Source organism: Nicotiana attenuata, chromosome 7 (assembly GCF_001879085.1).
Source record: "Nicotiana attenuata strain UT chromosome 7, NIATTr2, whole genome shotgun sequence".
In the NCBI taxonomy this organism is placed as follows: Eukaryota; Viridiplantae; Streptophyta; class Magnoliopsida; order Solanales; family Solanaceae; genus Nicotiana; species Nicotiana attenuata.
In genome coordinates, this window is record NC_031995.1 from 114,164,741 (window position 1) to 114,179,603 (window position 14,863).

Here is a 14,863-nt window from a genome sequence, read left to right on the forward strand (position 1 = left end):
TTATTGCGGCGCCTGATTGGTCCTTACCATTTGAGCTTATATGTGATGCAAGTGACCATGCTATTAGGGCAGTGCTAGGACAGAGGAAGGACAAATTTTTTATTCCATCTACTATGCGAGTAAGATTCTTGATGATGCGCAGCTGAATAACACCACCACTGAAAAGCACTTGTTAGTTGTGGTGTGGGCATTTGAGAAGTTTTGAGTATACTTGGTGGGAACAAAAATCATAGTCCATACCGATCATGCATCAATCAGGTATCTATTTACAAAGAAAGAATCTAAAGCTAGATTGATCCATTGGGTTTTGTTGTTGCAGGAATTTGATATGGAAATACGAGATCGAAAGGGTACTGAGAACCAAGTAGTTGACCATCTATCAAGGCTGGAAAATCACAACCACGTGGAGGAGGGTGACTAAATTAAAGAAGTATTTCCTGATGAGAAACTTTTTGCTATCACCCAAGACCCTCCCCCATGGTACACGGACTATGTGAATTATCTGGTGAGCGGGGTACTTCCTCCTGAAATTGAATCTGAAGCTAGAAAGAGGTTTCTACATGATGTGAACTTCTACTATTGGGATGAGCCATATTTGTACAAGCAGTGTGCTGACCAAATGATGAGGAGATGCATACCTGAAAAGGAGGTCGAAGTAAGGTTGTATGATTGTCATGCATCACCCTATAGGGGCCATCATGGAGGCGATAGAACAGCTGCAAAGGTATTACAATCCGGTTTATTCTAGCCAACAGTATTCAAGGATGCCTATGAATTTTTTAAGAAGTGTGACCAGTGTCAGAGAACAGGAACAATCACAAAGAGGCATGAGATGCCTTTTAATAACATTCTGGAGGTCGAGATTTTTGATCTGTGGGGGATAGACTTTATAGGACCATTCCCATTGTTCATAGGAAACAAATACATTTTGCTAGCAGTTGACTACGTGCCAAAATGGGTAGAGGTGATCGCATTGCCAACAAATGATTCCATGGTGGTAGCCGCGTTTGTGAAAAAGAACATATTTTCGAGATTTGGGACTCCACGTGCTTTGATTAGTGATGAAGGGACACACTTTCGCAATCGGTTGCTGAATAACCTTCTAGCTAAATATGGAGTCCGCCATAGAGTTGCGACGGCATATCATCCTCAAACAAGTGGACAAGTTGAGGTGTCTAATAGAGAAATAAAGCAAATCCTAGAGAATAGAAAGGATTGGGCTGCAAAGTTAGATGATGCCTTGTGGGCATATAGAACTGCATATAAAACGCCAATTGGGGCGTTGCCATATAGGCTAGTTTATGGGAAAGCATGTCATTTGCCTGTTGAACTTGAACACAAAGTATATTGGGCCATTAAGAAGTTACATATGGACCTTGAAGCCGCGGGCGAGAAAAGACATTTGCAGTTGAATGAGTTAGTTGAGTTCAGGCTCCACTCTTATGAAAATACTAAGTTTTACAAAGAAAAGACAAAAAGATGGCATGACAAGCATATCAAACAGCGTCATTTCGAGCCAGGCCAACAAGTATTATTGTTCAATTCTAGATTAAAGCTATTTCCTGGGAAGTTAAAATCGAGATGGTCAGGCCCGTTTGAAGTGGTGAGAGTCACTCCTTATGGTGCAATTGAGTTGCGAGCTTTGAATGGAGAAAGAAAATTTTCGGTGAATGGACATAGAGTCAAACATTATTGGGGAGGAATAATTGATCGTGAGATGACCATGGTTGTACTCACTGATGAGTAAGCGAGATTCTGCGTTGTGTCGCGACGTTAAATCAAGTTCTTGTTGGGAGACAACTCATCTTTACTACTTTCATTTTATTTCTATTTTTTTCTTATTATTGTTGTAGTATTTGTTTTTGTTATGTAGGATTATAAGCATAGAAGGTAAAGCCATTGAAAGAGTGCAAAAGCGGGTTAGATGGTGAGACCTAAATGTGGGGTGCCACACAAAGGACCATGCCTGGGGGAAGTCTGAGTACACGTGAGCCGTTATTGCTTCGGCCTTTGGCCTTTCAGGGAGTTTCTTGTCCACCCTCGTTATTATTTTGCTTATTTGTGCATTGGGGACACTGCACTCTTTTAAGTGTGGGATGAGAGAATTCTCTAGATAATTAGTAGTAGCATGTTAGAAAAATATTACTCCCTCCATTCCAATTTATGTGAACCTATTTGACTGGGCACAGAGTTTAAGAAAAAATGAAGACTTTTGGAATTTGTGGTCCTAAACAAGTCAAAAGGGGACCAAAGTATTGTTGTGGTTATAAAAGCTTCTCATTAAGGGTAGAATTATAAGTTTAAGCTAAATTGGTACCAAATTTAGAAAGTGGTCATTCTTTTTGGAACGGGCCAAAAAGAAAATAGGTTCACATAAACTGGAACAGAGGGAGTAACTTTTTATTTTTGTTTTTGTAGTTGTGTAGTATTTTAGTAGCTATGAGAAAAAAAAAACGAAAAAAAATAGAAAAAATTGGACTCTTCCCGACAATGGATCTCCTAGATAGTGTTCTTGAGCGATTTAAGTATAAAGAAAAAGGACAAAAAGATTTTTTTTTTGTAGGTAGTGTAGTAATTCCCCCCTTGATTTTTCTTTGTGCCGCGGTTCTTTTTCAAGGGTTTTGTTTAAACCGGGTGTAGTTAGTTTTAGTTTTTTTTTAGGAGTAGGAGCCACTGTGAGATAAATTGATTGAAGCAATATCTCTTGACTTTGTTATGCCTTGAGAATAGTGAGTACTTTGGTTGTGACACTTAGGCTCAGTTTTTGACTCTTGTATAAGTACCTTAATTCGTATGATCTTAACTTTTCTTAACTGCTTTGGCTAGAGTGTCTAGAAAGGTCCAATCCTGAGTGAGTTATGTGTCATGTGTGTGTGAGGTTTGTGTGTTATTCTGTGTGTTGCATTTGATATCTAGAACTTGCCCCGTGTGTTTTCAAAGTGAAATAGTAACGTTGTTCAGTCTTGAAAGTGATATAGGCGTTTCTCTATTGAGCCAGATATATATAGTTTACCCGCCTAATTGTTATGCATCGTAGTTAACCCCTTTGAGCCTATAATCTTGTTTCTTTGGCAACCACATTACAAGCCTTACCCATTTGTTTGAATTAACCGTCTATTTGAACCTTTTCACCTCTCATGAGCACTTGAATTGTTATGAACTTTGTAAAAGTTAAAGTGTGGGGTGGTTGGTTTGGCTTTTGAGTAGAACTAATAAAATATGGAGAAATGTGCACTGTTTTGAAAAAATAAAAAAATAAAAAAAATAAAACCACTTGAATTGAAAAAGAAAGAAAGGAAAAAATAGTTGAATTGCTGTGAAAAATATTCCTTGATAGTGGTGACTCTTGATGTAATTGTGCTTAAAGAAGTATGCAGTTAATATACATTGATGTGAAGGTGGAGTTATGGTTTGACATAAATGTAGGGTTTAAATGTTGAAGTGTATGTATTAAAGTGCTTAGGGAGGTGTAGTCACTATTATATCCAAATGTATCCTACCCAACCCGCAGCCTACATTACAACCAATTAAAGTCCTACTTGATCCTAGCTGAATGAGCTCGATTAGTAGAGTAGTGCACCACGGGCAAGCCTATGGTGCATCTTTTGTGACATATGAATGTTATTTCTGAGAGTGAGTGAATTCTTTCTATATTGAGTTCCTAATTGTTCTTAAATTTTATTGTGTGTGGAACTACTCTCTTTTGTTGTGCGAGGGCACTTGATTCATGAAGGAAAGGTAATGTCATTGACATCTATGTTAGAGTAGGTGAGTGAGTTGTGAATAATGCGTGGTACTTGTGAGTCAAATCTTGAGGTGAAGATGTTATACTCATGTGCTTAGTCTATTTTAAAGATTCTTGGTGTGATGAGTTAGGAGAAATGTTTAAAAAGGTCATGACTATATAAAGTGTAGTTTGATTGCTCGAGGACGAGCAACGTTTAAGTGTGGGGTAGTGATGTTTGGTTATAATTACATATTTTTTGTGCATTACTTACCTTACATTTTGGGGCTTTAATGCTAAGCTAAACTATATTTTTGCTTAATTGGGTTTATTTTATGGGTAGGTACGTTGGAGATGAATCTTATACCAAATGACGAATTTGGAATACATGGTGAATTAATCTTAAATAGTTTCTTTATAATAGAGGACCAAAATTATTCAATGAATTGAAAAGAAGGAAACAAGACAAAGAAAGATACAATTTAGAATGAAGAACGCAGAAGTAAGGCAGCAAGAATTGAAACGAAGCAGTGGGCGACGCGAGCAATCTTGCTCGGTATAGAGCAGGCGTAGCGCTTTTAAGCTCGCGTTAGAGCTAGCTTCGCGAGGGATTTTTCGCGCGTCAGAGGTTGCGGCGCACAGTGTTACGCGAGGTGAAGCGTGCGTTTTGCCTTGCAAGGCGAGGCCCGTAGCGAGCGGGTTCCGGGTTTTTTAACCCTTTTTTTTCTCTTATTTGGTTTTGGACTTGGTTATTTCGTTTAAGTCTTTTCCCTACACATATAAATAGTCATTAAACACCATTTTTAGAGGAGTTTTTGGCGACCGGAGGCAAGAGCATCACGTGAAAAACTTGTGGAGAAGAAAATCATCGAGTTCTTCATCACTTTATCTTTTCTTTGTAGTTTGTTTATGCAAAATACTTGGAAGGTTGTTACTACGATCATGAGTGGCTAAAACATAGTTCTGGGGTTGTTGTTTAACGTTGACTTAACCTTGATTACAATTCACTAATATAGGGTTGTTTCTTCAATTCTGTAATTAATTGCTTAATTGTCTGGCCAGCAATTAGGTTCTATTTATTATCTATGCTATGCTTGGGAAAGTCATGTTTAGATTAGAGAAGAATTGAAGAGAGCATGATCTTAACTCTTGGGGGGGAGGGGGGGAGGGGGGGGGGATTGTGGTTAGGATAGGAATATACCTAGTCACCGTGCTTAATAAAATATCGTAATCTTAATGCGTTCTTGATAGATTGATTCATAGGAATATATGCGTTAATCTATTTTGAATAGGCGATAGTACTTCGGGAGAAGGTTATGAAAGCAATTGTTCGATTAATTAGCAACCATGAGTGAGTTGTATGAAAGGGAGAGTTAACTAGAACACAATAGGATTGGTGAATCGATCACAATCTTGGAATATTTGTCTCTATTGAATACACCACAATTATTTTGCTACTTGATAATTTAGTTACTACTTAGAATTATAGTTTATTATAATCACATTCTTGAACTCAATTTTGACTTGACTGAATAACAATCTTGGTGATTTTAGTGGGTAGTTGATACAAGTCTCTGTGGATTTGATACTCGGCTTATCATTTTATGACTTGTACGACCACGTATACTTGTGTGTGCGTTTGAGAGCAACAATAATTCCCAAGGTTGATGGAAGTAGCATCACCAACTATCCAAGCTGTCGCTTTGGCACGAAGAGTACCCCTTTTTTTATATTGACCCATAAAAATGAGTGAGAGGAATTGATATTATGCGCCACATACTTTGTGATCAAGTCAGTTCTATTAATCGTCACACAATTACTAGAGAAGAAAGTGAGAGCAACATTATAACGTAACTAGCGAGATTTTACCATCAAAGTCCAATTAAGAAATCATGCTAACCAAAAGCCAAAAGGGAGCGACTACCTTTAATTTCCACAAATATAAAGATACCTTTAAGCATCTACATATAAAAAAATGAAGATGGGTTACAAAACGAGAGGATCCAACTAGAATTCACACAAGCGCACATGGAGTACTATGAAGTCTAAAATTTATCACTAAAATCCTAATATACATTTGTTTCCTCTTCATCAGTTAAACTAATAGAATAAAACTGACGATGCCTCTTTCAATGCTACCAAATGTATTTCTAACAAATGTTTAGTACTATAAAAACTTTTAAAACTGTCAAATATTGGATGGAGACAGGTCCAAATAATACGACATGGATAGTAACTTGAAATTTGAGGTGTAGAGTCATGATTGTTGTATAATTCAAGCTAATAGAATACACTCTAACACGTAGCAATTAAATTTCTTGACATATATTTTGGACTTTTATTAGTCTCTTAACATGTATTTTAGACTTCCAAAGAATTTGAACAGGACTTTTACACAAATAGATTATACACTGATTATACATATTACATATGGATTACATGTCAATTTTTTCTAGTTTGAGTGGTGAGGCGAGCAACTATTTTGGTCAATTCTTCACTTTAAAATATTAAAAGTACTCTCAAATCTCAAAAGAGAACTATGCCTCAAAAAGCAACGCCGTCCTACGACAAATTCATTTGATAAATGTTTTATTATACTGTATAAATGCTAGTGGGCTACTATAGCCTTCAATAGCAGCTCAAAGTTGGCCTCCCGAACCCAATAACAAGTGTGGTCCAAAGCAAGGAACTTTAGTTTTCATCTAATTATTCTCTTCCTGTCGCTAGAAATTACAAATCTCAAATTTTCAGTAGAAATATGTAAATCTTTTACTTTTCTATTTTTATTCACCGTTGTTTTTCTTCTGATCAACTAGTAAAAAAGCTGCTTCAGAAACCTGCAGACTGGCCTTCGTGTTTAGCATTACTAAAGAGACCAATAAAGTCAAATATGAACGCCATTATTCTAAGCACATCATTTGTTCATTTATCCGAGGGACCATCTAGGGATAGCAATGGGACGGTGCGGGTGCGGGGCGGTGCGGGTTTAGGCATATGCGGGGCGGGGCGGGTTTAGATATATGCGGGGCGGGGCGAAGCGGGTTGAAATAATTTTTTTGCAGTTCTATGCGGGTGCGGGGCGGGTGCGGGTTAAGATTAAAATTTCTTACAAAATTACAATTTTTCCGGCTATCCTTATTTTCTTCGGCTTTCACCTTCGGAAGGTGACCTTCCTCTCTTTGTTCTAATCTATGATGACTGAAGCTCTCTAGTCTTGTAGTTTATAAAAAAACTTTTGACAAGATTTTTCAGTTCAGATTTTTTAATTCTTATCTTAATCAACTTTTGTCCTAGTTTAATTGAAAATACTTTTAGCACTTCAAATTCCTCTGCATATGTGACAGCTTACAATTCAAATTTAAGTAAATAGAACATAAACAGAATCAAAATAGACACAATGTTTTCGGTCAGTTGTTTATGGCTTTTGGTTTCTATTACAAAAAGATTTTATAGTGTATACCATTGTGAAATTATAAAAAAACACCTCGACATTTTCAGCCAAGTTTAAATCCTGTTCACAATGAAAATTCCAGTCAAAAGCTTAAACAGAGACTAACAAATGAAAAGAAGAAAAAAAATCAGCGGGGCGGGTGGATGCGGGTGTAGATGTGGGGCAAGTGAATGCGGGTGAAAGTCCTATGCGGGGCGGGGCGGGGCGGGTTGAAACAGGACCCGCCCCGCACCCGCACCGCACCGTTGCCATCCCTAGGACCATCAGAGAGCTCAGTTTTCAGTATATGAATATTGCAGATTTGAGTTCTAGATTTATTGATCATTAAGTTCGAAATCTATTACTTGTACTTTTTTAAAGAAATTTTAAATCAATGTCACCCCATAACATTAACACTACATTAGCTCTGTCTGTTGTATGATTCATTACAAATATTATTGTTTACCCTAGAATTGGAGTAACAATTAAACTTAAATTGCGGTTTTAAGAATATGTGATTTAATCCAATACCAATTGATAAACAAGGGATTAAATAGATAAATTAGAGAACAAAGTAAACCAAACCAGCATGTAGGCCAAATCTCGACCTCGACTTGCGATAGTCTCGAGGTGTGATAATAGGAATAGCAAATTATAAAGCAACCATGATGAACAGTATGTGAAATAGCAAGGGAGTAATGTGCGTATATTTTCTTATCAGTCAACCATGTCTTACAAATGAATGGGATCCCCCTTTATATAATAGGGGAGTCCTAAATAAGGTACACTTCTAATTATAGTAGGAAATCATATTTGACAACTGTTTAACCGCCGAAGACCACCATTCCGAAATTCACGCTGTGATCTCCAGCGTGTTGCGGGTATCTTGCTCTTTCCGTTACTGAATCATACCGGCATCATCTCGAAGCATGCCTTCCTCTGACCTCGGTAAGTGATATCGACCTCGACATTGGAAAGGAACTTCGACCCCGAGCTCGACGTCCTGGTCTTCCGACATGGTACCATTTTCTCCATCGAAGAACGAAATCGGTTAGCCCTGATTTCCACCATATACAGATAGTCCCCTCGTTTCTTAGAATAAAATGATAAGAAACGACTTGAACCTCGATTTTCTGGAGACCCCGATAATGACGTCATCCCAGTGACGTAAGTGCTCAAGGTGATAGAAACGTCCCGTCAGTTTGGTTCCCCAAACCATTAATGCTTGCTAGTGATGGTCGGCCACTAGTGCCACCGAACCATCGTCGTGAATCTATAAATACAGGTTCCCCATTTGAATCAAAACTTTACTTCCATCTTCACCAAGTTTTCTAAGTTTCTTCCTCTCTCCATCTCTTCTCTTTCACCGCCCGTTGATTCAATTTTTTAGCAAAAACACCAATTTTCATCTCTTTCCGCTTCCCTTTACCTGTAACAATGGCAAAAACTTCCAAGACCGTCCCGCAAAAGGAGAAAGCTTCTTCCTCTTCTTCCCGGCCGGCCGGTGACAAAACGTCGGTGGAACCGCTCCTTCACAAAATTGTTCTCGGCCCTTGTGTCCTAAAAAATGACTTCAAAGTCGAGAAACTTCCATCGGTCCCTGGCCGATGTGAACACATATCGAGTTATATTTGCTCGATAACGGCGAAACAGCTCGAAGTCGTGAAGGAAGACTACAACTGGGGGCCCAAGGTCGTGGTACAGATCCCCGCCCCCGAAGAAAGTATCACCACTCACGTGGAGGGGTTTCTAAGTGTTTGCACTTACCCCTTCACATTGGGTCCTCTTGACCCAGTGATCGTCGATTTTTGCAAGATGTACCGGGTTACCCTCGGCCAGGTGCATCCCTCATTCTGGCGTATAGTGATTATGCTCTGCTTCTTCTCGGGTAAGGCCAAGGGATTGGAATTCACTCTCAGCCACCTCATAAGGTTGTATCGACCTCGACTTTATCGAGGATTAATCAAGCTTCAAAGCCGATCAAGGAAGTCCTTTTTTGCAAGTATCGATGAGGACAAGGACTGAGGTTGGATGAGCCGGTTCGTGTAGGTAAGGACCTGCGACCTCATCCCCGAGGAGAAACTACCGTTCCCCGAGAAATGGAACCCCGATCGTAAGTATTAGCCATTAATCTTCGTACTTTATTTTTTGCTTCGTGTAACACTTTCATCTGTTATGCAGCGGTTGCCTGGATGCCTCATGCGGTCCCCGACCTTGAAGACTTGGCTCGAAAGCTAGCTGCAACTTTTTCCCATGCCGAGCGCTGCTGGCGTGACTTGGCAAGGGGCAGATGGGAGGCTAAAAATCATGGTAAGTTTATCCTGTATGCTTACGACATCCTTTTCTGAAACATTTCTTTTCAGACATACTTGACTCCCTTTTACACAGGCCTCGGGGATGTTGCTGAATTGAGACCGGCCTCACCTGGAGAAGAGGTGGTTCTCAAACCGGCCAAGGACAAGAAGAGGAGAAGGGCCTCGCCTTGTGTTACCCCGGAGCCTAAGAAGAGTAGGGATCATAAGCCGAAGGACGACTCTGCTGCTTTGTCTGTCGGCGTAGCCCAAAAGCTACGAGATGAAGAAGAGGAGGGGGAAGATGCCGATTGTGAGCTGGTGCCTCGAAAGAGGGGGAGCATCAAAGCTTCAATAGCGGCTGGGCTGGTGATGGGTGAGGAGATTCACCCTCGGACCGAGGAGATCTCGGAAGGTACTCCAAGCAAAGCCCCCGAGTAATCGGGGATAAAAGATACCTCATGCCGTGATAAACAACGGCGAGCGTGCCCGAAGGGTTCGGTTCTAGGGCTCTTCGGAAGGGAGAGAGTGCCCTAAGTGACTCGCTTGGGGCAATTAATATTGATGATTAGCCGCCCGGCCCGGAACTCTAAAGGGCAGTTTCGGGAGGCTCAATCCTTGGAGACACCCGATGTGGGAACGGCCCACAATGGGGAAGACATATTTCATGGCTACCTTGCGGGGGTCGATGACGTTTCTGACCTAGATGCGCCGATGGTTTTTGACGAGGCACATCGCCTCCTGAACCAGGTAAACTTCATTTCCCGTTATTACGTTTGCTTTTATCTCCTCTTTCCTGATTTCTTTCCTTTCTCCATCGGTTGTGATGCTTCATCGGGAAGCGTTCAACAAGTCCCAAGCCGAGCTGATCCGGTGTGAGGCCGATCTCAAAAGGCTTGCTGGGGAGAGAGACGCCCTCAAACGCCTCTATGTGCAGAAAGAAGAGGAGCTTAGAGACCTCTGAGCTGAATTGGCGCAGGCTCATAAGGAAGAGGTCGAGCTAGAGGAGCAGCTAACTAACCTTTTGAAAGAGTACGGTCTCGATCCAACTGTGGAGGCTAACACTTCAATATCTCAGTTACAGCAAAAGCTGGAAAGGATCGAGTTGCTCCGAGGGGAGGTCGACCAAGTCAAAGCTGACTATGATTGGTGGAAGGAGAACATGGAACGCCTTGCTGCGGAGAAAGAGGCTGCTTTGGCCAAACTGTCGTCGGCCGAGGTCCAACTTCGGGGCTCTAAATAGAAAGGTTTAGCCCAGGCCAAAAGGATCGAGGAGCTCGAAGCTAAGCTTGTAGAGGCCGAGGCAGAGGTCGGGGAGACGAAGATCGTGGATGATAAATCCATAGCCGTGTACTTGGCCGATACCAAGGCTGCTCAAACACAGCTAAGGGAGGCTTCCACTTGAGAGCCATGGAGCAATGACTTGGCGAAGTTCCAATCCCGGAGGGAGACCCTCGAGGAAATCCACGCTTGAGGTTTTGACCTCTCCGAAGAGATAGCTCAAGCTAAGGCGCTTGAAGCTGATGCTAGTTTTTTTGTCTCCTACAATGATGACGATGATGATGAAAGCAGCCAAGGCGGGTCCGATATCGACGAGGGGCCCGAAGAAGAAGCTGCCCCCGAGGGAGAAACCAGCCCCGGGCATAGTTAGGATTTTATTTTTCCTTTCCTTTTTTGTAAGACCTCTGTCGGTCTCTTGTACATATCTTTCTTCATCAATATATAAAAGAAAATTTCTCTTGAATGCCTTCTCAATTTTTATAAACATGTTTTTGCCTTGTAAAATTTTTAACACAACCTTATGCTTTGAACGGTGCATTCGAGACTTTGGTTTTGGGTGACTTCCTCGAAGTCACCATGGCCGAGTTCGAATAAGGTTCGAACTTGAGGCATAGGCCATTTAGGGTTTGTGTCGGATAATGGTGAGTCCCCGAGCCATAGTCAAGTTATTCTTTATTTGGGCTTGGTATAGTCGAACCCTTGGGTTCGGATGGAGTGAGAACAAGATCTCGAACTCTAAGTGTATTGGCCCTTAGGCTCTTTAGATCGGGCCGATATGGCCTCTAAAAGATGGTTGTTATTCCCCTCTTTCGGCTTAAAATACTTAGTGAAAATATTTTTATGCCTTAGCATGTATTTTTTATCCATTGGGTTTTTTGAGGGTTCGATGTCGATTGAAACCCCTCTGCTTTTTGTGCCTTAGCACATTTTTGTTAAGATAATTTTATACCTCTTAAAAGTTTTTTGAGGGCTGATTTAATCGAAGCCCTTTTGATTATTTGCCGAGGGTAGCCTTTTTTAGCTGGTTTTTTAAAGAATGTGAAGGCCTGTTGTGATTGCGGGATTCGGACGTCCCCGAGCGGCATTAATCTGGTCGTAGCCTTTGGGTATGCTTCTTGGGCTTATTTCCCAATAACACTTCGAACTTACTCAAAGTGTTAGTCCCCGAGAATGATGGCCTTGGCCTATAGATCGAGGGGTGCCTCTTTGAGGTCTTATGAATTCGAGTTTAGATAACTCGAATATGTCGATCGTCGATGGCAATCCCCAAGTGTTCGAGGTATATTTGCGCTTGGCCCTTGAGCCATTTCTCACAAAATCATAAGCACGGAGCTCGTATAGTAGAAAGTTTTCTTTGAGACACAAAATGTTTGATATAGAAAGAATGCTTCTTGAAATAATTTATACATGCATACATGTTTTGCCATCGGGGCTTGACTAATCTATATGGACACGGTTCATTCAATCGTTTGGCCATTACAAAGTTTCCCCATCAAGATCCTTTGACATGAAGTATTTTCATTGAAAATATAACCTCATAGGGTGATGTCCCCCAGTATTCGAGGTTGACTGAAAAGAAGCCTTGGATACTGTTGAATTTTCCTTAGGTAGCACATGATTGTTTCCTCGTTAAAAACCTCACCGAAGAAACCCATTTGGGATAAAAACCGATCTAAGGGAAAAAGAGTGCAACGCGTGCTTTAAAACCTAAGGTCCTCGTACTGAACAGTTTCTCGACGTCCTCGATCGTAGACCTGAAATAAGTTAGTATCAAATACAAATGGAAAAGGGGTAAAGTCATACCTTAGCAATAATACCGTTTGAGGAGTGACACATTCCAATTGTTTGGCAATTGTTCGCTTCCATTGTGCCAAGTTTGTAAGATCCTTTTTTGATGACACCGAGGACCCGATATAGTCCTTCCCGAATTAGGCCTAGTTTCCCTTCATTTGGGTCTCGAGAGTTGAGGGTGACTTTCCGTAGAACTAAGTCCCTGATTCCGAAGTGGCGAAGGTTGGTTCTTCTATTATAATATCTCTCGATTCTTTGCTTTTGCGTAGCCATCCGAACGAGTGCAGCTTCTCGTTTTTCATCCAATAGCTCGAGGCTAGTATTCATAACGTCGTGATTTGATTCTTCCGTCGTATGTCAAAATCTAGCACTAGGTTTCCCAACTTCGACCAGAATCAAGGCCTCGGAGCCGTATAATATGCCCAAAAGACTACGGGTAACATTTCTCTCCACTTCCGCTTAGCGTCGTTCAACCTTTTCTTTAAGTTTTGAAGGATAGTCTTGTTCGTCGATTCGGCCTGTCCGTTCCCAATAGGATGATACGGTGTTGATAATATCCTTTTTATTTTGTGGTCCTCGAGGAATTTTGTTACCTTGCTGCCGATAAATTATTTCTATTTTCACACACTATTTCGGCGGGTATCCCAAATCGACATACGATGTGATCCCGGATGAAGTCTATAACCTCTTTCTCTCTTACTTTCTCTACCGCCTGTGCTTCAACCCATTTAGAGAAATAGTCTGTCATAAATAAAATGAACTTAGCTTTACCTGGGGCTGTTGGCAGAGAGCCGACGATATCCATCCCCTATTTCATGAATGTCCACGGGGATAGGACTGAGTGAAGTTATTCTCCAGGCTGATGGATCATTGGTGCAAACCTTTGACATTTATCACATTTTCGAACAAACTCCTTAGCGCCTTTTCCATGCTATCCTAGTGCTCTAATGATTTTTTGAATTAACGATTCGGCGCCAGTGGTTCCCACAAGTGCCTTCGTGGACCTCTCATAAAACATAATCGGTGTCTCCTGGTCCTAAACATACTGCCAATGGTCCATCGAATGTCCTTCTGTATAATGTTCCATCTTCATCCAATGTAAATCGAGCAGCTTTGGTGCGAAGGGCCCTTGACTCTTTAGGGTCCGATGGGAGCTTTCCGTTCTTCAAGTATTCAATATACTTATTCCTCCAATCCAGGTCGAGCTTGTAGAGTTTATCTCTGCATCACCTTCCTCGATCACAGATCTCGAGAGTTGAACGACCGTCCCCTAGCTGATCTCATTTTCCTCGATCGACGAACCTAGATTTGCAAGTGCATCGGCCTCACTGTTTTATTCTCGAGGTACATGCTGCAAAGTCCATTCCTTGAAACAGTGCAAAGTTACCTGCATCTTGTCCAAATAACTTTGCATTCTATCTTCTCGAACTTCAAAAGTTTTGTTTACTTGATTCACCACCAGTAAAGAGTCACACTTGGTTTCAATGACTTCAACTCCCAAGCTTTTAGCTAGCTCGAGACATGCAATCATGGCCTCGTACTCGGCCTCATTGTTAGTCAACCTAGAAGTTTTGATAGACTGCCCAATGGTGCTACCCGTAGCCGGCTTCAAAATGATGCCTAACCCGGACTCCTTCACGTTCGAGGCACCATCGGTAAAAAGGGTCCAGACCCCTGATGATGTATCTTGTTTTAATAAAAGTTCTTTTTCAACTTCGGGTACAAGGTTGGCGCGAAATCATCTACGAAGTCTGCCAAAATTTGAGACTTGATGGCCGTTCGTGGTTGATATTCCATAAAGTACCCACTGAGTTCGACGGCCCATTTGGCCAATCGGCCTGAGTCGGTCTTGTGCAAAATATTACGAAGTGGATAAGTGGTTAATACGCATATGGGGTAACATTGAAAGTACGATTTTAACTTTCTAGAGGCGTTTATCAGTGCAAGTGTCAGTCTCTCTAAGTGTGGGTATCTAGTTTCTCCTTCTCCTAAGGTTCGACTTACATACTAAACGGGAAATTGCGTACCTTGCTCTTCTCGAACTAGGATACCACTTACCGCGATTTCCGATACTGCCAAGTACAAGTAATGTTTCTCATCTGCCTTTGGAGTGTGAAGCAGTGGTGGGCTCGATAGGTATCGCTTTAATTCCTCTAATGCTTGTTGGCTTTCCGGGGTCCAGGTGAAATCGTTCTTCTTTTTGAGTAGAGAGAAAAATATGTGGCTTCGATCCAACGACCTCGAGATGAATCGGCCTAAAGCTGTTATCCGTCTAGTTAGCCTCTGCACAGCTTTTACACTGTCCACGGCGGTGATGTTCTCGATGGCCTTGATTTTATCAGGGTT